Source organism: Alligator mississippiensis, chromosome 2, assembly GCF_030867095.1.
Source record: "Alligator mississippiensis isolate rAllMis1 chromosome 2, rAllMis1, whole genome shotgun sequence".
Lineage (NCBI taxonomy): Eukaryota > Metazoa > Chordata > Crocodylia > Alligatoridae > Alligator > Alligator mississippiensis.
The window spans coordinates 172,477,060-172,503,715 of record NC_081825.1 but is presented as its reverse complement, the minus strand read 5'-3'; the positions used below and the strand labels follow the sequence as shown (position 1 = coordinate 172,503,715).

Sequence of the window (26,656 nt, the reverse complement as noted above, 5' to 3'; positions counted from 1 at the left end):
GCTGGGCGGGGCCTGCCTCCCCGCCCGGGCCAGCAACAGCCTCACCATTGGCCAGGCCTCTGGCCAATCAGCGCGGGGGATGGGTTTGGCGGGAGCAGCTCGTAAGGAGCCGTTGCAGCCGCCTGTTGCGAGGTGGGGATTCTTCTCTTGCTCGTAGTGGTCTTCAGGTTAGTTCAGTTCCGCATCACAAGTCCAGCACTTTCACACCTCCTGGTGTTTTCAAACCTCGCCGTTTGGGAGGGAAAAAAAAGTTTGAAAATCCAGATCTGACTCACAGGTTTGGACTTGATTTGGCTTGGAACACGGTTTGGGTTTTTTTTAAGAAAAGTATGAAAACCCAGATCCCAGGCCCAGCCTCCCTGGTAAGCCTGAGCTGCCACGTGTGCCTGTTTAAAACTGAGACAAAGAAAATGGCCTCCCTAACTGACTGATCAAATTTAACAGGTTTAAAATTTGCTTAAGAAATTGTTTCAAGTGCAGCTTATGTGCAAGCGTCGCAGAGCTGGAAGAGAATAGAGGACTATGCGCACGGTAGCCCCATGGGTACACAGTTGGTTGACGTATGTTGATGGTTGGTACATATGTTGGCACAGGCTAAAGCACGCAGGAAGTCCCACTGCCGGTGTTGGCCTGGGGAGAAGGGGTAATGTATCCCGTTGTTTTTAGCCCTTCCTTGTTTTTAAGTCAACGTTATTATATTTGTGAGGGCAGGGGAGCTCTCATAAATTCTGGGGTTTGTGGACCCTGGACTTGGCCAATCAGTGCTTTCCCTGGTCACCACTCCTGGCAAACAGCCCAGTGAATAGGGTGGCCATTAGAGGATGTTCCGGTTTTCTGCTGTTCTGTCCTCTATCGATACGAAACCTGATGCTTTTATGTCCTCTTTTTCTCTCGAAGAGAAAAATAGAGAACATAAAGGTGTCTGGTTTTGATACCAATAGAGGACAGGACAACTGGACTGTCCTCTATGATGGCCACCCTACCAGTGAAGCACAACGGGGAGTCCTTGCCTTGTCTTAGAGCCATGAACGATGCATGTCCCCAGCGGCTGGGGGGGCATGGCAGCACTGGTGGTAGCAGGAGCGCAGTGGCGGTGGCGAGAGTGTTGCAGCGGTTAGCGGGGAGCTCCTGCAGATGCCACCAGCACTGTCAACTGGGGGGGGTGAGTGCCAACCAGCAGTCAGTGACCACCCACAGATGCCACCAGCAGTGGTGGTGTCAGCAACGGGGGTGGCGGCGGGTGACTGCTCTCCTTTTCGTAGGGTTGCACCGCCATGCTCAGGGGGTGCATGTGCACCCCCTACACGTCGCCACTGCTGAGAACCCAGTCGCTGAGCCTGGCCAGTCAGTGTGCACTTCAGCTCCTGCTGCCATGTTGCCATGAAGCATGACTGGGAGGGACAACTACTTCCTCCCTGAGTCCCAGCACTAGCTCAAACCTTCAGCTCTTCCTCTGGACTGATTACAGAGTCCTGGTCTTCCACACCCACTGGACAGTTTGTACTGGGGGACTGTAATAAAGGTTGGACAGTCCCTGGGGTGGGGGGAACCAGATTACAATCTATGCTGTAGCTGAATATGTCCCTATCTCTGAGAGGGCCTGATCCCTCTCTGGGGGTGGGAATGGTGAAAGAGAGAGAGAAAGAGGAGCCCCAAACTACCAGAGTGCAGGCAGAGTCAGGGGGAGACTGTGCACTGCACAGGCTGAAAGCCCAGTGCAGCTATGGAGGCCGTAACACAAATGGCTCTGCTAGACAAGTTTGACTGTATGAATGTGGGCAGCTCGCCTTGCTGGATCAGGTTTGAGCAGTTCCAAATGGTTTCCAGTTTACCAGAAAGAAGAGAGGGATACCAGGTAAATGCCCTCATCTTTGCCACTGGAGAGGCTGCAGATGATGTTGTATGCGCCCCATCCCCTCCCCCACACTGAGGAGGAGGAGAAGACAGACTATAAAAAATTGCAAGAGGTTTTTGATACCCATTTCATAGGGAAAAGAAAAGCTATACATGAATAGGCCAAATTTAATATGAGATACCAGGGGAAACAGCTGAATCTTTTATTAGTGCAGTTCACGCTGTTGCTGATCACTGCAATTATGGAATTTTGAAAAAGAACTCATAAGAGATAACACTGTTGTAGGCATTAGAGATGCCAGTTTGTCAGCACTGCTGCAGTTAGATCCAGAACTCACTCTAGCAAAAGCCATAACAAAAGTTAATATGCAAGTGACAATAAACAGCAGTATGATTCACAGACTCACAGTATACCTAAAACTTCATCAGATAATACTGATACAGTAAAAAAGACAAGATGTAAGAGAGGAGGGGACCCTTACATCTAAGATACAACATAAAACTAGAGCAAAGATGGGGCAAAAAGTCAAGAAGCTTTTGCAGAGAAAGCAGAGAAAGGTGTGGCACATGTAGCCACACCTTTGGCAACAATGTCCAGTAATCAGTACAGAATGCAGGAGATGCCACAAGAAAGGGAGTGCAGGGGGAAGTGGCGTCAGATAACAATGAGCCTATACTACTAAGAACTAAATCTTTGAGAAGAATCAACAAAGTGGTACACTAATATAGATCTCAATGGTTGAATCCTTACGTTCAAAATAGATGCTGGAGCTACAGTTACTGCCATTCCTGCAAAAGATCATGATCCATCCTGGGATGGATATCTGCAAAGGCCAGATAAAATTCTCAGAGGGGCACGTAATACTGCATTAGAAGTGTGGGGCCAGTTAAAGGGGAAATTGGAAAAAAAGAAGAAAAGTGTTGTCAAAACCTACCTATATGGTACAAGTGTTAACTGTTCTCTTACTGGGATCGCCAGCAATACAAGGGCTATGCCAAGTGAAGAAAATAGACTTGATTAATAGCAAAATGCAAACCATACAAGAGATGTATCCTCAGGTCTTCACAAGATTGGGGAAGCTGTCCGGGGAGTATAAAATTAAATTGGTGCCAGCGCCAACTCGTTTTGCTCTAACAGCTCCTTGGCACATTCCCATTCCTTTGCAACAGAGAGTCAAGGAAGAATTAAAGGGGATGGAAGCAATGAATATGATTTCCCAAATAGATGAACCTACGGACTGGTGTTCAGGAACAGTTGTAGTACTGAAACCCAGTGGAAAAAATTGCATTTGTGTGGACCTTACTCAACAAAAATGTATGCAGAGAAAGACTTGCTTCTTACATGTAGAACAGACATTAGCTCAGTTCTTAAAGGCTAAAGTGTTCTCAGTATTGGATGCTATGGCAGGGTTTTGGCAAATTTCTCTAGCTAAAGAATCTAGACTACTAACTACATTCTTATCCCACTTGGGAGATATTGTTTCAACCAAATTCCTTTTCACGTATCATCAGCACCAAAGCATTTTCAAGACAAATCTGTCAGATTGTGACAGGGCTTCCCAGAATCCTTTACCATGCAGATGACATGTTAGTATATGGCAAAAATAAACAGGAACACAGTAAACACCTGCATGCTGTTTTGCGATGCTTCCAATAATCTGGTCTCATTTTGAAGGAGTAATGTGAATTTGAGAAGGAACAATTAAAATTAGTTGAGCATATTAACAAAAAATAGAATTCAGCCAGAGCCAGACAAAATAAAGGCATTGCGCGCCTTATCTGAACCCCAGGATATTCCTGCTATAAGATAATAGCTGAGTATGGCCAACCAGTTTGGAATTTTTTTGCCAAATATAGCACAGCTAACAAAACCTTTATGAGATATCTTCTAAATGGATGCAATATGGGAGTCTGGAGGAATGTAAAACAAGGGGCAATCAGCACAGTCACAGACCTAGTAGTATCACCACCTGTTTTAGCACAGTGTTCAGTAAATTACTCCATAGTAGTCACGGCAGATGCATCTTCACATGGTTTAGGAGCAGTACTCATTCAAACACAGCCAGAAGGACACTGGAGGCCTTATATCAAGGTGTCTTACAGGCACCGAGCAATGCTATGCACAAGTTGAAAAAGATGCCTCGGCAGTTACTTGAATCTCTGAACCATTCAGCTCATTCTTGTTTGGTCTGAATTTTTAAAAAGAAGCAGATATTTGGTGACACTGTGCTGGCATTGCTGGGATTTATAGCCTTGGATGACCTTCCACCCAGACTTCAGAGATTTTGACTATGACTGACGCAGTTTTCTTTCATTATTGACCATTTACCAGGGAAATGAACAACAGAAGGATGACACATACCAGAAACTAGTTAATTTTTCTCAAAACAGATGGGGCCACAGGACACAACCTGCAAAAGACCTACGACTATACTGGCAGAACTGAAATGACCTCCAAATGGCCAGTGGTCTGCTCCTTAATGAAAGATGAACTGTAACCCCTCAGGAGCTTCAGGAAGAAATGCTTTTGAAGATTCACGAAGGACACCAGGGTATAAACAAATGCAGGACAAGAGCACAACAATCTATTCGGTGGCCTGCCCTGAGGAAGCAAATTCAGATTTTAGTAGAAGGTTAGGAGGAATGCATGCAACAAAGAAAAAATACTATCTCCAGAGCCATTACTTTCTACAAAAATGCCAGATAGATCTTGGCAGCAGGTTTCATAGTTTCATAGTTGGTAGGGTTGGAAGGGGCCTGAGCAGATCATCAAGTCCAACGACCTGCCATGGGCAGGAAAGAATGCTGGAGTCAAACGACCCTGGCAAGGTGTCTATCTAGCCTCCTTTTGAAGACCCCCAGGGTAGGAGCAAGCACCACTTCCCTTGGAAGTTGGTTCTAGATCCTAGCCGCCCTGACTGTGAAGTAGTGCCTCCTGATATCTAGCCTGAATCTACTCTCCATCAACTTATGGCCATTATTCCTTGTTACTCCCAGCAGTGCTCAGGGGAACAGGGATTCTCCCATTGCCTGCTGGTCTCCCTTGGACAGTTTATAGATGGCCACCAGATCCCCTCTCAGCCTTCTCTTGTGGAGGCTGAACAGGTTCAGGTCTTGTAGCTGCATGTCATAGGGCCGTCCCTGCTGCCCCCTGATCATGCAAGTGGCCCTCCTCTGGACCCTCTCTATGTTGTCCACATCCCTCCTGAAATGCAGTGCCCAGAACTGGATGCAGTACTCCAACCGCGGCCTGACCAATGTCATATAGAGGGGGAGGATCACCTCCTTGGACCTGCTTGTGATGCATCTGTAGATGCATGACAAGGTGCAGTTAGCCTTGCTGACTGCATCCTCACATTGGCAGCCCATGTTCATCTTGGAGTTGATAATGACGACTCTGTGCTGACAAGAAGGGAGTTCCCCAGCCTGTAGGTATGGTGCTGGTTCTTTCTCCCTAGGTGCAGTACCCTGCACTTGTTAGTATTGAATCCCATCTTATTCTCAGCTGCCCACCCCTGTAACCTGTCCAGATCCAATTGCAGCCTGTCCCTCCCTTCTGGCGTGCCTACTTCTCCCCACATCTTAGTGTCATCTGCAAAGTTGAACAAGGTGCTTTTCATCCCGTCATCCAAGTCGCTGATGAAGATGTTGAACAGTGCAGGCCCAAGGACCGAGTCCTGGGGGACCCCACTGCCCACATCCCTCCAGGTCGAAAATGACCCGTCCACCACCACTCTCTGGGTGCGACCCTCCAGCCAACTGGCGACCCATCTGACTGTGTAGGCATCAACATCACAATCTCCTAATTTTTTAACAAGAATGGGGTGAGAGACAGTGTCGAAGGCCTTCCTAAAGTCCAGAAAGACTACATCCACTGCTACACCTGCATCTAAGGATTTTGTGACCTCGTCATAGAAGGCCACCAGGTTGGTCTGACAGGACCTACCTCTAATGAACCCATGTTGGTTGCCCCTAAGCATACACTCCCCTGCTTGCCCCTTGCAGATGTGCACCTGGATAATTTTCTCAAAGAGCTTCCCCAGGACCAAGGTAAGATTAATAGGCCTATAATTTCTTGGGTCCTCCGTCCTCCCTTTTTTGAAAATGGGGACCACATTGGCCCTTTTCCAGTCCTCTGGCACCTCACCAGAGCACCACGAGTGCTCGTAAAGCTATGCCAGGGGTCCCACAATGACCTCTGCTAATTCCCTCAGCACTCTGGGGTGGAGGTCGTCAGGACCAGCTGATTTGAACACGTCCAGTTCTACCAGAAGTTCCCTGGCTAGGTCCTCGCTGACCCTGGGCCTGGCTGTGCCTCCCCTTGGACCATCGGCGATCCCGGTGGGGGGGGATGACCTGGTCCCTGCTCAGAAAAATGGAGGCAAAGAAATTGTTAAATAGGTTAGCTTTGTCGTCTGGTGAAACCATCAGATTTCCAAGCATGTCCTGCAGAGGCCCCACGTTACCCGGAACCTTCTTTTTACCCCCTATGTATTTAAAAAAGGATTTCTTGTTATCCTTGATCCGGGTTGCTAGTCCCAGTTCCATCTCCGCCTTGGCCTTCCTAACAGCCCTCCTACAATCCCGAGCAATGGAGGTATAGTCCTCCCTGGTGATGGCCCCTCCCTTCCATTGGGTGTACGCCTCCTTAGCTTTGAGACATTTCTGGATGTTTTTGGTGAGCCATGGGGGCTTTTGAGCACTCTTGCCCCGTTTGATCCGTGTTGGGATTGCCACCCTTTGGGCTTGGAGGATCATCTCCTTCAGGAACAACCACTCTTCTTGGACTCCCAACTCCCCACCCCTCCGGGACCTCAGTGCATCCCCGACTAGTCTCCTTAGCTCAATGAAATCCACCCTCCAGAAGTCCTGGGCTGCTGCCTTGCTGCAGGCAGGCCTTTGCCACCTTGCGCTGGATGGTGAATTCCAGTAGGCAATGATTGCTATTGCCCAGGTGGTCGAGCACCCGCAGTCCCCTCACCAGGTTGTCGCTTGCGGCAAGGACCAGGTCTAACAAGGCATTTCCCTTGGTGGGACTGTGCACCTCCTGGGTTAGATGGAGGTCCTGTAACACGGCTAGGAACCTACGTGAGCAGTCAGACCTAGCTGACTGCTCTTCCCAGCAAACGTCCAGATAGTTTAGGTCACCCATGATGACTACATCCTTTGACTTAACTGCCTGTACGAGCTGACCTGAGAATTCCCAGTCTAGCTCTTCTCCCTGGTTGGGTGGTCTGTAGTAGACCCCCACTGTTAAGTCTCTTTCCCCCTGACCCCCTTGTATTCTGACCCAGAGCACTTCAGCCTGCCCCTCATCTGACCCAGTGCTGCTCGTTGAGGATGTGAATTGTTCTTTGACATAGAGCACCACACCCCCACCTTTCCTCCCTGTTCTATCCCTCCTGTACAGCCTATAGCCCTTGATGTTCACCGCCCAGTCGTGCGTTGAATCCCACCACATTTTGGTGAGCCCCACTATGTCTGGGTTGGCATTAGCTAGCAGGAGGGCAAATTCTTCCTGCTTGTTCCCCATACTATGAGCATTAGTATATAGGCATTTAAGGCCTCCTGAAAATGTATGCAACACCCCCCTAATCCCAGGACTATCCGGGTCTCTAACCTGGGTATTTCTTGTACTCGTTGTCAGTCTTGGCTGGGCTGTTCTTGTGGGTGGCACTTGGTTTGGTGTTCCAAGGCTCCCTCCGACCTTATCTTCCCCTTCCCCCAACGAGCCTAGTTTAAAGCCCGACGGAGAAGATCAGCCAACCTGAAAGAGAGCGCATGCTTACCTTTGGGGGAGAAGTGAAGCCCATCCCACCCAAGCACGTCTCTTGTCTTGAAGTATGGGTCATGGTCCAAGAAGCCGAAGCCTGCCTCAAGACACCATTCTCAAAGGCTCAAGTTGACCTCTCTGATGCAGGTCTCATGGCGTCATCCACGTCCGCTCACTGGAAGGACAGATGAGAAGACCACCTGTGCCCCTGTCTCCTTCAGGTAGGAATAGATTTATTTTTCTGGAAAGGACACAGCTGTTATTGAAATAGATTATTTCTACAGATACATTGACTTGACTTGACTTACACAGACTTCATCAGCACAGCTCATCCACAAACTGAAGTCTATATTTGCAAGGCCCAACACTTCTTAGGTTCTCATATTGGACAATGGACCTCAGTTTACCTCTGAGCTCTTCCTAAAGTTTATAGAGAACCTGGATTTTCAGCATCACATTAGCAGTCCTCACTATCCTCAGAGAAATGGAAAAGCTGAGAGAGCAGTATAGACCCTGAAACAGCATCTATTTAAATTCAGACATACCATTCTGGCACTCCTAACATATCAATCTACACCATAGTTTCTCAACCTGTGGTACTCCTGGGGGTACATAAGACACAACTCTCTCTCTCTCTCTCTCTCTCGCCCTTTTTTTCCTCTCTCGCCCTCTTTTCCTCTCCATCTCGCCCCTTCCTCCTCTCAAAACTATGACAAAAAATTTGGTGCAATTTAAAAAGATTAAATTCCCCAGTAATAATTTGGTGTGCCGTGCTTTGTGCAGCACTGGGTTCAGCCCTCCTAGCTTTGGCCAACATCACCTCCAGCCCAGGTACATACTTCAGTTGTGCACCCCTGGTGTAAAAGGTGGCAACCCTACCCACACCAGTTCAGACATCTGTCATATCACAGGCTTATACACACAGCCCTTTTTCTAACATATGGTATACATTAGTCTGTAAATATAAAATCCCCATGAAAATTGAGTGTTGGGGTACTTATTAAAATTTTCAGAAGTTAGGGGGTCCTTGCTACTTAAAAGGTTGAGAAACACTGATCTACACCACTGATTCTCTCTGGCTGAACTGCTCATGGGATGATGATTTAGGACACCATTACCTATGGCACCAATACAGCTTAACCCGAGACGGCCCAATCTAGAGGAATTTAAGAAAAAGATGCTGAACTAAAACTTTAGCAACAAAGAAATGTCAACATTTGACACAGCAAAACCATGACCAAAGCTGCTGCCAGGGGACATTTTGGCTTAAAAGCTCCTCTGTGAAATCCTATGAAATCTGAACTTTCCTTTCTATCCAGGAGAACCTTTACAATCTTTTCTCCAATGCCTAATGAAGGGTGTCTGTGCCTGAAAGCTTGCAATTAAAGAATTTTTTTTCAAGATTTGCAAAAATCTTGTTGGTCTAATAAAAGACGTTATCGCTACTATGAGTCCTGATTGCCCAAATGTATGGAACTGTCCAAAATGCAGCAAACACCCCTAGGTCCTATTTAATGGAGACTCCAAAATGCCTTCTCAGAAGAAATAGGATTCATTGTCAGTATTTTTTTTATTATATAATTTGTATCCGAGGACAAATTAGCCAAAACTAATTCCAAATTCAAATGTCCAGCACCATAAGTGGCCCTACTACCAGCAAACATCCTCCATCCACACCTGGGGCTTCAGATGTTTCCAAAACCTTTGGCGGGCATCCTACTTGCAGGCCCAAGCCCAGAGGCTTGGGGTTCGGATGCCCCCGAGTTTTGCTTGCCCTTAGCCATAAGGCTCTCAGAGCAAGCAAGGGAGGAGACTCCCATTTCCATTAAACTGGGTTTAAATCTGCTGTACCTCAGCGTGTCCTGAACCATGCCAGAAAAGCAGTATATTCCACCTCAAAGAAGGTTCAGTTAGAGGCAGGAGCTCTACAGAGTTTAGATCGGGGTAGGCAATTATTTTGCCTGGAGGGCCACTTAATGAGTTCTGATGAGCTGTCAAAGGGCAGCGCACACAAAACAGCATCTTCTAAAAGACTGTAACACATTATAGATTAAAAAAAACCAAATCATATACTAAAAATCAAACATGTACTGTAACATTTTATTTCCAAAAAATATTTTTGTTCCAATTTCATTTTTTTTGAGTAGCATATATAGATAGAGGCAGTTGCGTAATAGCTAAAAATGAAGTCTAACCCTTGTGTGGGGGGTAAGGGGCTGCCCCCGCGCTAGGTCCCCGGAGCCAGCCAGGGGTGGGGGGAGGAGCAGGGGGCAGGTGCTCCGCCCAAGTGGCCGCGCCTGCCCCTGTAGTGCTCCGCACGGGGCCGAGCCCCGCCTGCTCGCGCCTGTGTCCGCTGGATGGTCCCAGCCCGGCCCAGTGCGCATAACTTCAGCAGGGCTGCTTACGGTGTGGCAGCAGACGCCTGGTGCCGTTTGACTGCCCTTAGCTCCAGCAGCTCCTCCTCCTGCCCCTGCTGCGCAGCTCTGAGTGGGAGGTGGGAACCTGCAACCAGGCAGCTTCTGCTCCAGCGCGCAGTGTTCCAGCTCCCCACGAATTCCCACCCACTCCACCTGCCCTTCTCCTCCAAGAGCGGGGCAGGAAGAGGTGGAGGGGCCACTGGGGGGAGTCGAGCAGCTGCAGCCGCATTTGGAGCAGGCTGTATTAGGGGGACTGTAATAAAGATGGGACGGTCCCTGAAAGGGAGTCAAATTACAACCTGTGTACTATGCCTGCATGTATCTCTTGTCTTCCTCACACCACATTTTCCATTTTTTTTTAAGTCTACTCAGGTGTGTATTACAGCAGGGCAGGGTTGATTCATGCTCAGACTGTCCTGTGGCTGGGAACAGCTGAGGATAAAAGTACAGTGACATTCCAGCCCTGCTGTTTCTTTCTCTTGGCTTATTTCCTATACCAATGGCTGCAAAATCCAGCAGTGCTATGCTAACCCCTTGTTCACCTCTAAGGCACCAATTCTAATGCAGTGACAAACTGAGGTTAATTGGTTGGCCTGAGCTGGTAGATTGGAGACAGGCTTCTCATGATTTGGGTATTCATTACTGCTAGCCTCAGGTTGCTTTCAGGAGGACTTTGGCTCCTAAATAGTTTTACATGATTTTGAACAGAGAACTAGGTCCTAACTCACTCATTCAACCCATGTCTATACTAGAAGCATTTCCTTAGTATTGAACAGACAGTTCTTGGGTAAATATGATATCTTTTATTAGACCAACTAAATAGTTTGAAAAAAAATGTTCTTTGCAAGCTTTCGTGCACAAACACCCTTCTTCAGGGCCAGCATAGGGAGAGTGCTGTCGTTTTGTGTTCTGGATGGAGTAGAAGCCAATATGCAAAATGCAGGTCTGTGAAAATGCAAATACATGGCAGTGAGGAACAGAGGCATGGGAGACAACAGGTGAGACAGGAAGATTGGGGGGGAGGAGAATGTTGCCCTGGTGCTACAATGTAGCTGGTAAAATGCTGACAGGTTACCTGGGGTTATCAGATGGCAGCCAGGTTATAATGTGCCATAAATCCAATGTCTATAATTAGTCCATGTTTTTTTGTATCCAGTAGATTTATGCAGTGAAGTTTGTAGGCTTGTCTACAAAAGGTGTTTTGTAAATTCCCTTTGAGGATTAGAACTGAGAGACTGGAGAGAGAGTGGTTGTCTTGTGAGAAGTGTGCATCCACAGGTAATTGGGTATTTTTGTCTGATAGATTTTCGGTGTGCATTCATTCTGGTATGCAGTTGTAAGATCCAGGAATGGTGATGGTTCTGTTGTGGGGTGTAGTTATTGTGGGAGTAGTGGAGATGTGTTGGCAGGTTTTACATTTCTTGTCCCGTCATGGTCTGGATCCATTCAGTGTGCTTTGGGCCATAAAAAGTTTGCTTCTGGTGATGAGATTGGCAAGTGTTTGTTTAAAGGCTACGATGGGTGGTTCTGGGAAGATCTCTTTAAGAATTGGGTCGTTTTCTATTATGGGTGGACATTATTTAGGATTTTCCATATAGGTTCCAGGGAAGGATAGTATGTCATAACTAATGGTGTGTGACTTGCGGGGATTTTCTTTTTGTACTGCAGCTTCATGTGGTATCTAGGCATTGGAATTAATTAGTACTCATTAGCATTGGAATTCCAACATACTGATACAATACATGTTAAAAATGTTACCATAAAGTGTATCTTCATTTGGGGAAAAAGGATATTCTTAAGTTAACTAACACAGGGTAAACATCTACTAAAGATGAAGCAATTTATACTTTTCACAAGATTTAACAGATTAAAGGAAGCTATAGGCTCCCTCATGATCTACACCAGCGGGGCCAACCTTTTTTGCAGGCATGCCACTAGCTGTGCACCTTCACTATGATCTCCCTCCCCCACCTGACCTACTGCTCTTTCTGTTCCCTACCCAATCTGCTGCTCTGCTTTCTCCCTCTACACCCTGTCTGCCAGTGCTTTCCCTTGCCCCCTCCGTGATTTGCTGCTTGCTACACATAGAAGCTACCTGTGCCACTTGTGGCATATGTGCTACAGGTTAGCCACCCATGATCTACACGTTCACCTACTTGCGCATGTGAAAACTGTAATTCCTTTGTCTTTGTGAGGATTTTACTTCATGCTAGCTTACTCAAAGTAAGAACACATCCTTTTTTCTAGTGAAGAAGTATCCAGCCTAACTTTTTAAGCAGCAAGGCAGTGTATAATCAGGTTCCAAATCTGCATTGCAAGGATATTCATATAGTGCCCATTAAATTCCCAAAGTCCTGTCTAGATTCTTTCAGAATATGAAACCAATTTCTTTTCCAGCTGCCCCAAAGCAGAAGTCTGACCATGAAGCAGGAGCTTAGCCAGTATCCCCAGGACACTCCAACTACCCAGACCCTTTGTTTTCCTTATCACAAATCGGCAGTTATGACAGAAAGGAGAGTGGAAGAAAGAAAAGGAAAAAAAAAAGAAGACAGAAAACTCAGGAGGAAGAGGAAGACAAACTAGAACCCAGGAGAGGCATAAGAAAAAGGTAAGTGTCTGAGCTTGGAAATAAAGAATCATAATGAATGCAGTGATGATGCAGGGGTGGGGTTAAACATACGGTTAAGGACTGAGGCTATGAAAGGTGACACAGAGGAATCAATAGGGAATAAGGAGAAAATGTGTACAGCACATCTCTTTTTTGTTAAAAAAATTTGGGTACATTTATCTAAGAGCCTCTCAACTCTAGGCCCTTTTGCTAGAAATAGAATAAAACAGGGAAAAATTGGGTTTTTTTTTCAAAAACTGTTACAAAGGCCTTGTTTACTCAACAGGCTTGTACAGATTCAGCTAAAGTAATTTACTTAGTCTGTAACTGATTTAGAAGTGGCTTACATCTATTTATCTTAAGTCAATTTCTTTCTGGGTGTGTCTACACGTGCAATAAATGCACCTGAATTTTCTGCAAAGAATATTTAGGCTCATTAAACTGCCCCCCAGGTGCATGTCTACATGTGCACCCCTGCCAGGAGCAAATTTGCTCCAATGGGAGCAGTTTAATCCATGGCTGCTCTTGCCCCCCTGCCCTGTTCTGCCTGGACTCAGAGGAGCTGGGAGGTGAGGGGTTGAGCTGTCCAGAAGCAGGGCGGAGCTCCCAGCCATGTGGAGCTCAGGATTGCAGCCCAGCTCAGCAGCGCTGGCTTGGGGCAATGCTCTATGCTTGAACATGGGAGTAAGCAGTGCTGGGACTTGGAGGGGAGGGGAGGAGACGTAGTGGGGAAGCAGCTCCAGGACCAGGGGGAGATGATGGGGGAAGCAGTGCTGGGGAACAGGGTGGGGAAGGACACGAGAGGTAAGCAGACCTGGGACTGGGGGGTGGGGATTGCGTGGGGGAAGCAGCACCAGTTGCAATTGACTCCTTTAGGAAGTAAAAAAATTCAAGTAAAAAGAAAAAGGCAGAAAGGGGATGTGAATATGAAGTTTTGGATCACAGCGTTGGTGCAATCTATGCAACCTACATTTACACTTAGTTTTTTATGATTTTATAAAACATCCATTGTAAAAATGTGTGCATCAATCACTCTGAGTCGATGAACAACAATGATAATAATAAGCCCAGCCTAATACAAATAACCAATGTGAATAAAAGATTGAGTGTTAAAAAGAGTGTGTGTTAAAAAGAAATGGAACTTGAAGCGACACTGTACATTTGAAATCTACTAAGTATAAAAAAAATGTTAAAAGCAGTGTCTTGTCACTGAATTTTACTATCTTCTTGTGGCTTTACAATTGTATTTTCATGTTTGACATGCTTTTCTTCTGCTGTTTGAAAAATGAACACAAAAGGGGAAAATGACTGACTTTCAGCCTGCCTTTGCTTTGGATCATGCCCTGTGTAACTGCGCCAGGGAAGTAACACAGTTAGGGAAGTAACTGCACCAGGCAGTAAAACACATTGCAGTCAAAGTTCTTTTATGTGCACAAAGCAAGCATGTTGAAAAAATAGAGAAAACTATGTTTTGTCCCATATTTTGCTGTGATAGAATCATAGAAAATTAGGGTTGGAAGGGACCTCAGGAGGTCATCTAGTTTAACTCCCTGCTCAAAACAGAACCATTCCCAACTATATCATCTCACCCAAGGCTTTGTCTAACCGGGTTTTAAAAAATCCCAAAGATGGAAATTACACCACCTCTCTGGGTAGCCTGTTCCAGTGCTTTACTATCTTCCTCATGAGAAAGTTTTTCCTAATATCTTACCTAAACTTCCCTTGCTGTAGCTTGAGACCATTGCTCTTTGTTCTGTCATCTGATGCCATTGAGAACAGTCTAGCTCCATCCTCTTTGGAACCACCTTTAAGGTAGCTGAAGGCTGCTATTAAATGCACCGTCAGTCTTTTCTCTCGACCAAATAAGCCCAGTGCCCTCAGTCTCTACTCAGAAGTCATGTGCCACAGCCCCCTAACCATTTTCATTGCTACCTGCTGGACTCTCTCCAATTAGTCCACATCATTTTATGTAGTGGGGGCCCAAAACTGGACACAGTATTCCAGATGTGGCCTCACTAGTGCCACATAGAAGGAAAGAATGACTTCCCTCGCTCTGCTGGCAATACTCTTATAACGCAGACCAATATGCTGTTAGCCTTCTTTGCAACAACTCATACTAACTTTATTGTTCACTGTAACCACCTGTGTACCAGTGCATGGGATTCTTCTATCCTAAGTGCAGGACTTTGCACTTGTCCTTATTGAACCTCATGAGATTTTTTTTGGCCCAATCCTCCAATTTGTCTAGCTCATTCTGAATCCTAGCCCTACCCTCCAGCATATCTACAACTCCCCCCAGCTTGGTGTCATCTGCAGACTTGCTGAGGGTGCACTCCATCCCATCTTCCAGATTGTTAATGAAGACATTGAACAAAACCACCCCAGGACCGATCCGTGGGGCAGTCCACTTGACACTGGCTGCTAACTAGACATCGAGCCATTGACTAATAACTTCTGAGCCTGATGATGCAGCCAGTTTTCTGTCCACCTTAGAGACCATTCATCCAACCTGTACTTCCTTATCTTGCTTGCAAAAATGTTGTCGGAGACCGTATCAAAAGCCATGCTAAAGTCAAGGTATATCATAGAATCATAGAAGTAGGGTCGGAAGGGACCTTGTAGATCTTCAAGTCCAACCCCCTGCCTGGACAGGAAGAAAACTGGGCTCACATGACCCCAGCCAGGTAGGCATCAAGCTGCTTCTTAAAGACCCCCAGGGTCTCTTCCCTTGGAAGTTGGTTCCAGATCCTAGCCACCCTAACTGTGAAGTAGTTCTTACGGATGTCTAATCTAAACCTACTCTCCAACAACTTGTGGCTGTTATTCCTTGTTATCCCTGGGGGTGCTAGGGGAAACAAGGTCTCCCCCAAACCCTTCTGGTCCCCTCTAGTGAGTTTATAGACAGTCACAAGGTCCCCCCTCAGCCTTCTCTTGTGAAGGCTGAACAGGTTCAGGTCCCGTAGCCTCTCATTGTAGGGTCTGCCCTGCTGTCCCTGGCTCATGCGGGTGGCCCTCCTCTGGACCCTCTCAGTGTTGTCCACATCCATCTTGAAGTGGGATGCCCAGAACTGGACACAGTACTCCAGCTGTGGCCTGACCAGTGTCACGTAGAGGGGGAGGATCACCTCCTTGGCCCTACTTGAGATGCACCTGTGGATGCATGATAAGGTCCGGTTAGCCCTGCCGACCGTGACCTCGCATTGTTGGCCCATGTTCATCTTGGAGTTGTCACAACCCAAGCGTGTGATTTTGTGTGCGCGCGCTTCGGCACTGCTAAATTATTTCCGGCCACGAGGAGCTTTCTTTGCAAGGTGCATTTCTCAGTTGCAAAGAGAAAACCCCGTTGCAAAGGAGTTCCCGCCACCCACATGCAAATTTGTGTCCCACTATTGGGCAGTTCTAAATTATTCCCACGTGGCGGCTAGCGATTGGCTTGCTAGCCGTATAAGAGGCTTGAGCGGTGTCCGCCCAAGTTGGAGGACTCCACAACCATCTGGAGGAGGAGGACTTCACGTCTCGTGAAGAACTCTAAGCACTGCAGAGCCAAACGGACCCAGCGTGTACCTTAAGAAGGCTATAGGGATCTGATCAACCTCTGGCCTCTCCCCGTTGCCGAACGATCCCTCGACGAACCCCTTCCCTGCGCGCAAGTTCCACGAAGCCTAGCAAACTTCGTGTGAGTGTATCCAGAGCTCTTCTCCGAGTTGTTTTCTTCGGTTGACATGACGGGCTCGCAGTTTTAGAGCCTTCAGCCGGATTGGGCTAGAGTTCACGAGATTAGAACTCTTGTCCGCTCTTCTTTCCTATCTGTAACTGCAACTCAAGCAAGTTTTCCTGCCTGCACCGCGACCATCTACGGTGTAAGTAAAATAATATTTAATCAACCGCTACGCGTCCGTGCCTAATTCTAGTCCGCCGGCCTGCATTCCCTGACCCACGTGCCAGGGCTGCTGGCCACAGCCCGCCGCGCGCCCCTGAGGGCCTCGGACCGCTCCCGGCCCGCACAGGAGTCAATGATGACTCCAAGATCCCTTTCTGCCTCCGTGCTCTCAAGAAGGGAGTTTCCCATCTTATAAGTGTGCTGCTAGTTACTACTGCCCAAGTGCAGCACCCTGCACTTGTCAGTATTGAAACGCATCCTGTTTTTGTTAGCCCACCCCTGCAACCTATCCAGGTCTTTCTGCAGTCTTTCCCTCCCTGCTAATGTGCCCACCTCCCCCCAAATTTTGGTATCATCAGCAAATTTGAACAGGTTGCTTTTCACCCTGTCGTCCAAATCGCTGATAAAGAAATTGAACAGTGCGGGCCCAACAACCGAGCCCTGGGGGACTCCGCTGCCCACTTCCCCCCAGGTTGAATATGACCCGTCCACCACCACCCTTTGAGTACAACCCTTCAGCCAATTTGCAATCCATCTGACTATGTAGGCATCGATGCCACAGTCGCCTAGTTTTTTAATGAGGATGGGGTGGGAGACAGTGTCAAAGGCCTTGCTGAAGTCCACAAAGTCCACATCCACAGCGACACCTGCATCCAATGCTTTTGTGACCTGATAGTAAAAGGCAATCAGGTTGGTCTGACATGACCTGCCCCTAATGAAACCGTGCTGATTGCCCTTGAGCATCCTCCCCGTTGCCGGCCCATCACAGATGTGCTCCTTGATGATCTTCTCAAAGAGTTTCCCCAGGATTGAGGTAAGACTGATGGGCCTATAGTTGCCCAGGTCGTCCTCCCTCCTCCCTTTTTTAAAGATGGGGACCACATTAGCTATCTTCCAGTCATCTGGCACCTGGCCCGAGCACCACGAGCGCTCGTAAAGCCGTGCCAAGGGCCCTGCAATAACCCCTGCTAGCTCCCTCAACACCCTGGGGTAGAGAGCATCTGGACCTGCTGATTTGAACATGTCCAGCCTCTCCAGAAGCACTCTAACCTGGTCCTCATCAACCTTAGGTCTGGAGGCGTTCCCCTCGAGTCCGTCTTGAATCACAGTGGGGGAGTCCCGGTCCCTGCACAAGAAAACGGAGGTGAAGAATTTGTTAAAGAGGTCTGCCTTCTCCTCTGGTGTAACCACCAGATTGCCCAGCGTATCTTGCGGGGACCCCACATTTCCCGGCACCTTCTTCATCCTCCCTATATATTTGAAAAAGGACTATTTATTATCTTTGATCTTGGGCGCTAGTCCTAGCTCTGTGTCCGCCTTAGCTTTCCTAACAGCCCCCCTACAGGCCCAAGCAGTGGAGGTATACTTATCTTTGGAGATAGCCCCCCCCTTCCACCAGGTGTACGCTGCCTTTTTGGCAACCAGGCATTCCCGGACGTCCTTGGTGAGCCAGGGGGGCTTTTGGGCACTCTTGCCCCCCTTGCTTCTTGTTGGGATCATCACCCCTTGGGCCCTGAGTATTGTCTTCTTAAGGAACGACCACTCATCTTGGGCACTGAGTTCCCCTGCCCTCGAGAACCCCAGCGCCTCTCCCACCAATCTCCTCAACTCATTGAAGTTAGCCCTCTTGAAGTCTAGGGCTACCACCTTGCTGCAGGCCCTTGTCACCCTGTGCTGGTCATGAATTCCAGCAAGCGATGATCGCTATCACCCAGGTCAAGGACCTGGAGCCCCCTTACCAGATCATCGCCTGTGGCCAGGACCAGGTCCAACAGGGCAACAGGGCTGACTGCTCCATCCAGCAGATGTCCGGGTAGTTTAGATCACCCATGACAACTACATCCTTTGCCTTAAGTGCCTTTGCAAGCTGGCCTGAAAATTCCCGGTGCAGCTCCTCCTCTTGGCTGGGGGATCTGTAGTAGACCCCCACCATTAAATCCCTTTCCCCATGACCCCCTTGTATCTTGACCCAGAGCACTTCAGCTTGCCCCTCCTCCGACCCCATTTTGCTGGCAGAGGATGTGTATTGCTCTTTGACATAGAGTGCCACACCCTCTCCCTTCCTTCCTTCTCTATCCCGCCTGTACAGCCTATAGCCCCTAATGCTAACTGCCCAGTCATGGGATGAATCTCACCACATTTCTGTAATCCCTACTATGTCTGGGTTTGAACTGGCTACTCTGAGGGCGAGTTCCTCCTGTTTGTTCCCCAAAATACGAGCATTGGTATACAGGCATTTAAGGCCTTGCATAGCTGCACGTGCCACCCCCTGATTACGAAAACTATCTGGACCCCTGTTTCTTACCTGGGCACTCCTTGCATGTGTCACCTGTCTTGCTCAGGTGGTGTCTTCACGTCTTCCTGTGGCCCCCTCCCCCGGCAAGGCTAGTTTAAAGCTCGCTGTACGAGATCAGCCATCCTGGAAGTAAAGGCATGCTTGCCTTTAGGAGAGAGGTGAAGCCCATCCCGCCCCAGCAAGTCCCCCGCCCGAAAGCATGGGTCATTATCTAGGAACCCAAGGCCCACCTGGTGGCGCCAACTCCGTAAGCGCCAGTTGACCTTGCCAATGCAGGCCTCATGTTGCCGTCCCCGCCTACTCACCAGAAGAAGAGAGGAGAATACTACCTGCGCCCCCTTCTCCTTAAGCTTGGCCCCCAGAGCCTCGAAGTCCTTCATAATGCGGTTAGGGTTGCCCCTGGCCATGTCATTCGTTCCCATGTGGATGACAACCATGGGGTACTGGTCTGCAGGTTGGATGTAGGCCAGGATCCTCTCTGTGATGTCCCGAACCCGAGCTCCAGGCATGACGCAGACCTCCTGCGTCATGGGATCAGGCCGGCAGATGGGACCTTCCAGCCCTCGTAGGATGGAGTCTCCAATGACGAGGACCCGGCGTTTCTTCCTGCTGGTGTTCGATCTCTGCCCATTCCATGTCTCATGGGGAGTGGCATCATCCCCATCGGAGGCATTTGCTCTGTCTTCCTCCATCACAGCTGCCAGGGCCTCAAACCTGTTCCCCAGTCCACTGCTCTTCCCACATCCATAGAGCCAGTCATCTCATCACAGAAAGCAATCAGATTGGTCAGGCATGACTTGCCCTTTGTGAATCCACGTTTTTCTCCTCCAAGTGCTTCGCCTCCAATGGAGGTCTTAAGGACCTGCTCCATGATTTTTCCTCAGACTGAGGTGAGGCTGAAGGGTCTGTAGTTCCCTGGATCCTCCTTCTTCCCTTTCTTAAAGATGGGTACTATATTGGCCCTTTTCCAATCGTTCAGGACCTCTCCTGATCACCATGAGTTTTCAAAGATGATGGCCAGTGGCTCTGCTATCACATTGGCCAACTCCCTCAGCACTTTCCAGTGCATCCCATCTGGCTCCATGGACTTGTACATGTCCTGCTTTTCTAAATAGTTCCTAACATGTTCTTTTGCCACTGTTGGCTGCTCACCTTCTCCCAAAATTGCTTCCTAGTGCAGTAGTCTGGGAGCTGACCTTGCCTGTGAAGACTGAGGTAAAAAAGGCATTGAGTACTTCAGCCTTTTCCATATCATCTGTCACTAGGTTGCCTCCACTATTTAGTAAAGGACCCACACTTTCCCTGATCTTCCTCGTGTTGGTGACATACTTGTAGAAACCCTTCTTGTTACTGTGCATGTCCCTTGCTAGTTGCAACTTGTCGAAGAATACAAAGCTTGGCTGGCAACACCATTTGTTCAGCCATGCATTAATCTGCAGGATCTGTCTGCTCCTGCCTGGGCCCTTCCCCTTGACTAGAAGGATCAAGAAGAATATGACCTGAGCTCTCATCCCCTTCACCCTTGCACCCAGAGCCCTGTAATCACTTTTGATCAGCTCAGGGTCTCCCCCTGGCAGTATGATTGGTGCCCACATGGATGAGCAGCATGCTGTAGTAGTCAGAGGGCCAGATGAGTCATGGTAATCTTTATGTGACATATTGGATCCTGGCTTTGGACAAGCAGCAGACCTCCCAAGACAACAAGTCAGACTGGCAGGTGGGTGCCTCCGTCCCCTACAGAAGATAGTCTCCAACTACTACTACCTGTCGCTTCTTCTTGGTGGAATTGGTCTCGATCATTCCAACCTTGAGGATGCCTGGTATGGCCTCCTCTACCAGCAGAACATGCTCCTCCTCTGTTGTAGGGCTCCACATCTTTTTGTGAGTGAGTGAAAGAAGATCCCAACCTGGCAGGGGCTGCAGTGTAGCAGTACACTAAGTTACCTGTGGGTTCTAGCACCATGCACCTGGATACAGCCATAAACTGACACTTTTCTAGTTGGTGTTTCCTCCAGATTGGAGGAGAGAACCCAGCATCGGCTCTTTTGAACCGGTCCACCAAGAGTGGGGAAAAAGGAAGACTGGAAACAAGGAGGTTCCATAGATTTATAGATTCATAGATGTTAGGGTCGGAAGGGACCTCAATAGATTGAGTCCGACCCCCTGCATAAGCAGGAAAGAGTGCTGGGTCTAGATGACCCCAGCTAGATGCTCATCTAACCTCCTCTTGAAGACCCCCAGGGTAGGAGAGAGCACCACCTCCCTTGGGAGCCCGTTCCAGACCCTGGCCACTCGAACTGTGAAGAAGTTCTTACTAATGTCCAATCTAAACCTGCTCTCTGCTAGCTTGTGGCCATTATTTCTTGTAACCCCCGGGGGCGCCTTGGTGAATAAATACTCACCAATTCCCTTCTGTGCCCCCATGATGAACTTATAGGCAGCCACAAGGTCGCCTCTCAACCTTCTCTTGCGGAGGCTGAAAAGATCCAGTTTCTCTAGTCTCTCCTCGTAGGGCTTGGTCTGTAGGCCCTTAACCATATGAGTGGCCCTTCTCTGGACCCTCTCCAGGTTATCCGCATCCCTCTTGAATTGCGGCGCCCAGAATTGCACGCAGTACTCCAACTGCGGTCTGACCAGCGCCCGATAGAGGGGAAGTATCACCTCCTTGGACCTATTCGTCCGGGGCAGCTGGGACCAGAAACAGCTGTTCCTACGGAGCCAAGAGCGTTGCCAGTAGCTGGGAGTGGGAAGTGAGTGGTCAGCACTGCACCAACTGCCTGTGAGACAGCCCGACCCAGCAGCAGCCAGAAGGGCTGCAACAGGAGCCTGGAGAAACTGGCTCCATAACTCAGAGAGGCAGGAACAAGGAGGAAGCAATGGGGATGATCCCTGAAGCCCTTGCTGAAAGAGTCCTCATTTATTTTTGTTTCTTTTACTCTATTGTTGTGGAGTTTTTTTGGTTCCCCACCCCCACTTTGCCGTGCTGCTGAAAGTGCAGGCTAGTCCTTGCAGCCTCTCAGGAAGAGAAAGGGCCAGTAGGGGCACATATGGTGTCCCAGTGAGGCAAGCATGTATTTTTTTTTTCATTGCATTGACTGCTGAGGTAATGGAAATTGCGTCCTAGTTGACATGTTACTGGACTGTAACCCATCTCAAGGGACACAGGATGAAGTCTGCCAAATCTGCCTGTCAATGAGGATGGTGGGATAAGCTAAGGGCCAGACATTTGTGTTTTGTAAAGGAATTTGATTTCAAACCAAAATAGCTCAAGGGCCTTGTGCTTGGACTATTGTAAAGAGAGTCAACAGAAGGGATCAGTTAACCCTGCACAGACTCTGAACAGGGAACGTTGTATCTGGACAACTGACAGTATCAACACGGTGGCAAGGGAAGGGGATTTAGGGGAAGGAGGAGCCCCCAGAAAAATCCTTTGGAGTATCCAGGGATCACAACCCTCCGTAGACTCTTCCTCCCTATTTTTCCGTCAAGTCCTGGTAGGCAAGTGAGTGAGAGCGTAGTTTAAAGGCAATACGGACAAGGATATCCAGGGATTACCCTACCGACAGCACAGACAAGCAAGGCACATAAGAGACACGGACCCCAGCCCTATCTGGTGAGGCCCCAACACTGTTCTCCAGACAAACTGCTGCTGGTGGAAATGAAGATTTATGCTTGCTGCCAAAGATCAAAAGCTTCCAGCTTCCACTTTCCTGGGAGTCCATGTCCTTTTATTTCTCTAGCACTGCCTCTGGCAGTTCTTCCTCCACAGTCCTAGAGGTCTCCTTCAGCATCAAATCAATTAAGTCCTCATGGCACAGTATGCTTTGGAGTCTTGCCACTTCCTCCTGTAGCCAGGGCTGTCGGGGGGGGGGGTGCAAATCAGGGTGACTGCCCCAGGCCCCGCAGAGCCGGTCTGGCTTCATGTCCGGCCGCTCGCCCCCCACCCCACCCCTCGCTGCTGCCACAGCTGGGCCCTACACAGGCTGATTTTCCCCAGGCCCCACACCCTGCTACGGTTGGTTGTCTCTGCCTGTAGCTCTCTTGCCTACTCCCTGAGGGAAACCACCAGGATGTTCACATTGCAGCACTCCCCCACCTGGCTGTCACTAGAAGGAACCTGCAAGCCACAGTCTTCACAGTGCCAAATCAGAACCTGGGTGGAAGCCTTAACAGTGAGCAATCCTGCCTGGACAGACACCTCACAAGTGCTGATGACTATGAAACTCAAGCTAAACTGGGGCCTACTCATAAAAATTAAAATACAAAATACTGATGCTAATTGCATAGTGCAAGAGGATGTAAGTTTGCTGGTAGGCTATCTGAGAAGAAATAGTGAGGTATCACTTCCAGCTTATCTGACTATATTCATAATGATTTTAAGCAGGCTCCTAGTTGTCTGGCATGTAACTGTGTGACATGTCTATCCCTGATTAATTAACATGGTAAATATTTCTTTTGCAATTAACTTGTGTTTATGTGCAGGAAGAGTCATTCTCCATATGTGATAGATATCTCCTCCTGATTTACTTTTGTTTTGCTGTTTCCTACTGATTTACTTTTGTTTTGCCTAGCGGTTCCCTTGATTTTCCCAAGGACACTTCTCAAAAACCTTGTTTTCCCTGATTGTTAACCAGTTTCTTGATGTGTTCCAAACTTAGTAGTAATTCATTCAAATGGAAACTTTCTGATAACCAGTAATGAGTGGTTTGATTAACAGGATTTTCCTACCAGTTATGCTTGTGACTCTCTCTTGATTTGCACAACTACAAGAATGCTTTGAAGATGCTGAGCTGAAGGGTAGAAGAGGGGAATGAAACTACTAACAGACATGCTTCAAGAGTAAGGAATCTCTCTGACATGAACTGCTACTGTGCCAAGCTGTCTCAAGAAGCTGAAAAAGAAACAGACTGCCTCTGTCGCCTGTTTGGTGAGAAATTATCCCCTTATAGCTAAATACTGGACTTTGCTTTGGTTTGGGCTCATTTAACCTTGAATACTTTTAGTAAAAAAGCCTATCTGTCATTTATCGAAAGAGATGTCATATCAATCCTTTAATATTAGTCTGGGATCCCATTTTATTACTTAACAGGTGCAAGCAGAGGAAGAGTTGACAGTAGCAGTGGTTCTGGCATGGTGACATCCTCCAGCCATTTCTTTGGGTCTCTTAATCCAGTGGTTGCCAACCTTTTTTGTTCTGAAGACCAGCATTGGAGTGGGACCGGGCACACGGAGCTGGCTGCCTCCCTCCTGGGGCTGCCCTAGTGCCTAGCACATGACTGCCACTCACCTGGAAGCTGCTCACCCAGGTGGACAGATGGGGGGTCTGCACGGTGGGTTCCTGCCACAACCCAGTAGCCAACTCTTCAAGGTCTGGTACTGGGCAACAGCCCAGTGGTTGGGAATCTCTGTCTTAATTCACTGCCTTTCTCTTCCTGTCCTTCTTCTAAGTAGACCTTCCCTAACAAACTTGTCTTTAAGCTGGCCTCTTCCCTGCATCTTGGCCCAGAAAGGTTCCTTTTTCTCTGTTTCCTCTTACTAAGCTTACAGCAAAAGAAGGTGCTTCTGTAATGGGGGTCCAATGATAATCAAAAAAGAAATCACAGTCCGTCTGATTTATGGGTGGATGTGCAGATCTGAAACCTGGAATTAGGATGGCATTAACTATGTAAATTATTTTTGGGCCTATTGAGCTGAGACAGAAGAAAAAGTCAAGTAAGAAAAACTTAGTAAATTGTAAGTTTAATTGATTATGAGCACCTGACACAGGGCAGCTTCTTGGGAACAGGAGGCAATACCATGCAGTAGATAAATAGGAAGGCTTGTTTTGTTTTCCATGTTCAGCCAGACATTTGATTCACCTGAACATCATGTTTCCACTCAAGAAGCAGTACCAAACCCCACCCCCCAAACAACTAATAGTAGTAATAATATGGTGCAGAAATTCTCAAATCCCTGGTGGAATAGGGATAATCTGCTTCCTAGGACAAACCATTATGATTGGTTCTTGAGCTCCAAACTGGCTGGGTGCCTGATGCTTGTTTTGACAGGTTACTTGTCAATTCATAACAAAATAGATACAGTAGTTATGACTACCTGTTTCAACACCTAATCTAAAAAAGATTAAAAGCATGGGCTCATCTCACTGTACATTCCCTGTAGCATTTTGACACAGTTTTTGGGAGTTGTGGGCTCTGTGGACTCATTAGCTGATAAAGATATGCTGGCATTCACACATGATGAATAGTCTCTCAGGACTAGAAGCAGAGGATATCACTACTTAAGTGGGTGCCATCTCTCATATTTCGTCTCATTTATGTAATTGCTCATCCTCATTTTCCTTCTGGTCAGAGAGCAGAAAGGTAAAATATTGGAGGCTAGGCTTCTCATTACACTAACTCAGCCAGAGCTACAGGGCCACATTCTGGCAGATGCATTCTTCCAGTAGAACAATTCACAAATACTCTTTTTTATCTTTAGCTATTTCATGGCAGTGCTGGGCCATGAGGGTAGATGTGGCACTCCCTAGGGGCCACCCTAATCCTACCCCTACTCCAGGTCCTCTATATAAGCCTTCTTCCTATCTCAACTTCCATGCCTTAAAGTTATTTTGGTACTGACTGGGATGCTGTCCCTGAGTCCTAGAGAGATCTCACTGGTGTCTAACTTACTTAACTAAATTATCTTGGTCCTTGGGCCCTCTGCCCACTAATGGAACCTCCTCTGTTCTCTGTGGAGCTTTCTTGTGCCCAGGAGGGCCTGGTTAGCACTACTTCAAGTCTGTGGTCACCACCCATGGCCCTGTTGGCCCAAATTAAGCCTTAAGGGCTTTAATTGTGACCTCCAGTGTCCCCCCATAGCCACACCTATGCATCATGGCTCTTTCTCTCAACTCGCTCACCAGCCTGTATAGGCTTCAGCACTCTTGGCCTTTGCCCACTGGTTACCCTGACTGTAGACTTCTAGCCTAGGCCTACTTGCTCTAACCCAGCTTCTCAGCCTCTCTCTCTGGTCACAATAAGCTCAGGGATCCTTTTGGCCCTCTCAACCTCAGCCCACCACTGCCTCTCTCTCTTGCTCTCCTTTTTGTATTAGTTCAGGGCCACACATGTCTCTCTGCATTAGGTACCCAGGTTTTTAGTTACCCAGGTTTATATCCCCTGAGCTCCTCTTCCAGTCAGGTGTTCCCCTAACTGCAGCAACTGTGTCCTCTTACCTCAAGGGCAGCCTATTGCTATTTCACTGAACTGCAGTTTTTCTCCTACCTACTTGGGGCTCTGCCCTACTGTCCTATTGCTATGCAGCTAGTTGCACAGTAAGCACTTGCAACCATATAGGTCCCTGGCTGCCTACACTCTTGCCGCTAGCCCATATTCAACTGTGTTCATCTGCCTGTGGACATATCTGTTGCAGTTTCTGTCTTAAAGTAACAGGAGCCTCTGGCTCCCTGTTACAACCACGAGCATGGAGGTGGCACTGTATATTGTATAGATATTCTGCAGGATACAGCAATACTAATCTGGACCATGGAGATCTACATATTATACAATGTAGATGTATGGGCTATGAAGCCAGTCAGCTTCTGCAGGGAATCAGGCACACAGAGACAACAGAAGTAAATCTCATGTGACTGTGCTTAGCAGCTGGAGGCAAGAGAAAGAATGTGTGTGCGTGTGAAGTGGTCAGGGAACCGGAGAATCCCTCAGTAGAATCCCCTCTAGGCAAGCAGGCAGTTTTGAATAAGAATCATTATGTTCTGTGCCACAAGTTGGAAAGTGACTCAGAGCAAAACTTTTCAAATGTCAGTTTCACATATCCAGTTCCAAATGAC

The 26,656-nt window shown here is 47.9% G+C and overlaps 1 long non-coding RNA gene across 1 annotated transcript; it reads left to right on the top strand.

The window, feature by feature from the left end:
- Positions 1-56: 56 nt before the first annotated feature.
- On the top strand, positions 57-24,807 carry LOC132248655 (uncharacterized). Its single transcript, XR_009459973.1, has 5 exons — positions 57-167; positions 4,246-5,904; positions 7,592-7,848; positions 12,442-12,652; positions 23,546-24,807. It is a non-coding gene; the product is annotated as an uncharacterized LOC132248655 (long non-coding RNA).
- The last annotated feature ends 1,849 nt before the right edge of the window (positions 24,808-26,656 follow it).